Here is a 2,782-nt window from a genome sequence, read left to right as displayed (position 1 = left end):
GCACATTCTCCCTGACAGCGAGGATTACCACCACATGTTCTGCATCCTAAAGATATGAGCTAGTTACAGATTAATCACTGTAAATTGCCGCTGATGTGTGCATTATTGATAAAATTTGGAGTGTTACTGAGAGTAAGAGGAGAATAAAATTATACAAGTGTAAATGAATGCTTGATAGCTTGCACAGTTGACCAATGAGCCTCTGATTTTACAGTACTTGGATAGGGATATCCATTGAAACATACCAGATAATGTTATGCTTGGCCATTCATGAATAAGTAGATTTTCCACGGGCTGAATATTAATTACTGCTAAATTACTTTATTGACACTGGACAAGTTTGTCCTCCACTTTTGGAATTCGGTTCTTGAAGATTTTCAAATAAAAGATGGCATGTAAAGAAAATATGTATAATTTTGCAAATCCCAATGTGTGCTCTCTCTTTCTCTCTCGCTCACTCTCACTCTCTCTTGTCATTGAATTCTAACAGGCACATTCTGATTCAATTTGTCGTTTATTAAGACTTCTGAAGGCATCAAACTATTACTTTGTTCACTCAAGTCTCCAATGTAATTCTTGTTATTTTAGTTTCCTGTGCAAAAGCCCAGTGAAGATGAATGCCAGTATGATTCGTTCACCACAGATTCCAAAATCTGGTGAATGACTCTGGGACTTGATATTTGCACAAACGTGTGGTAGGACTAACAGGCTGGTAAGTTCTAATGGGCTCTTGCTGATTTACAATGATAGTAGTTAACAATTTGTAATTGTTGTTTTCAAAACAAATAAACCATGTTCAATGCTTTTCCTCAAAATTACAGGAAATGCTAATTTTCAATGAGATGTTGAATTAACCCCATCCCCAGATTTCTCCAGTCATAGAGTGATGCAGTGTGGAAACAGGCCCTTCGGCCAAATTTGCCCACACCGGCCAACATATCCCAGCTACACTAGTCCCACCTGCCAGCATTTGGTCCATATCCATCTAAACCTGTCCTATATGCTCCCTGTCTAACTGTTTCTTAAATGTTGGGATAGTCTCTGCCTCAATTACCTCTGGCAGCCTGTTCCACACATCTACCACCCTTTGTTTGAAAAAGTTACCCCTCAGATTCCTATTAAATCTTTTCCCCATCACCTTAAACCTATATCCTCTGGTCCTTGAGACTGCATCTACCCGAGCTATTCCTTATGATCTTATACACCTCTATAAGAGCACCCCTCATCCTACATATGTTTTCATTTTCATGTTTAAATCAGATTTAAATGCTCATTTATATGGATTGTCATAATTCATTTTTGTTTTAAATTGACTAATTTTCCTAATGGTTCTTCTGTTAGTTAATTGAAATCTTTGGCAACTGTCCACATTTACTCCTCAAAGCCAATCACTATTTTGCTTTCCGCAGACATCATTCCCTCCGAAACTCCCTGGTCAACTCGTCCCTTCCCACCCAAACCACCCCCTCCCCAGGTATTTTCCCCTGCAACCGCAGGAGATGCAACACCTGTCCCTTTACTTCCCTCCTCAACTACAACACAGTCTTTCCAGGTAAGGCAGAGGTTCACTTGCACATCCTCCAACCTCATCTACTGTATCCACAGTTCCAGTTGTCAACTTCTCTACATCGGCGAGACCAAGCGCAGACTCGGCGATCGTTTCGCTGAATACTTCCGCTCAGTCCGTCTTAACCTACCTGATCTCCTGGTGGCTCAGCACTTTAACTCCCTCTCCCATTCCCAATCTGACCTTTCTGTCCTGGGCCTCCTCCATTGTCAGAATGAGGCCCAGCGCAAATTGGAGGAACAGCACCTCATATTTCGCTTGGGTAGTTTATACACCAGCGGTATGAGCATTGACTTCTCTAACTTCAGATAGCGCTTGCTTGCTCTCCATCCCCTCTCCCTTCCCAGTTCTCCCACTAATCTTACTGTCTCCGATTACATTCTATCTTTGTCCCGCCCCTTCCCCTGACATCAGTCTGAAGAAGGGTCTCAACCTGAAATGACCCCCATTCCTTCCCCCCAGAGATGCTGCCTGACCCGCTGAGTTACTCCAGCATTTTGTGTCTACCTTCGATTTAAACCAGCATCTGCAGTTCTTTCCTATTCTATTTTGAACACCTCGGCTTAAGAACAAGTTCCTTTGGTCTGTCCATACAACTTTGGTCTGTTCATATAACCAGTCTCTCATCCCTGGTGTGATAATAACCTTTCTGTGTCAATAATGGCCTGAAATCAGGTATTAATCCCTCTGAAGTTTAATTAGTGACTGAAAAAGGTCTCGCTTAACTTCTGTGTTCTTGTGCTCAGTCAATTTATAAAGCTATGAATCTTGCATTCAATGTTTCATAAACCTTGGTGTGTTTTACAACTTTTTAAGAGTGAAAGAAATCCAAGAAATGCATTGGTAGTGGGCAGGGATGGTAATAGTTTAGATTTGGTTCCTCTGAACTCAACTTCAAATATTGCAGTATGATGAATAATCAATTGACTGAATATATTTTTATCTGTGTGTGACATTCGGATTATGCTTTCTAATTCAGTGTATTCTTCTGAAGCTTTTCTGATACATCTGATGTAACTCATAGTGTTTGACCATGCAGAATCTGAGACCAGGATTTTAAAATTAACTTGCCTTAAAGTAGATTATACATTAGAGGAATCCCTCTCCTTGCGTTGTAAAATGGTGCCACACACACCTTTTAGTAAAAATGCATAATTCAAAAGAATGCATAATTTGTTTTGATTGAGAATAAGATTGAACCTAGGGAATATTGTG

Source organism: Rhinoraja longicauda, chromosome 7 (assembly GCF_053455715.1).
Source record: "Rhinoraja longicauda isolate Sanriku21f chromosome 7, sRhiLon1.1, whole genome shotgun sequence".
Taxonomy (NCBI): Eukaryota; Metazoa; Chordata; class Chondrichthyes; order Rajiformes; family Arhynchobatidae; genus Rhinoraja; species Rhinoraja longicauda.
The sequence above is the reverse complement of the archived record's forward strand: the minus strand, read 5'-3'. Positions refer to the sequence as shown.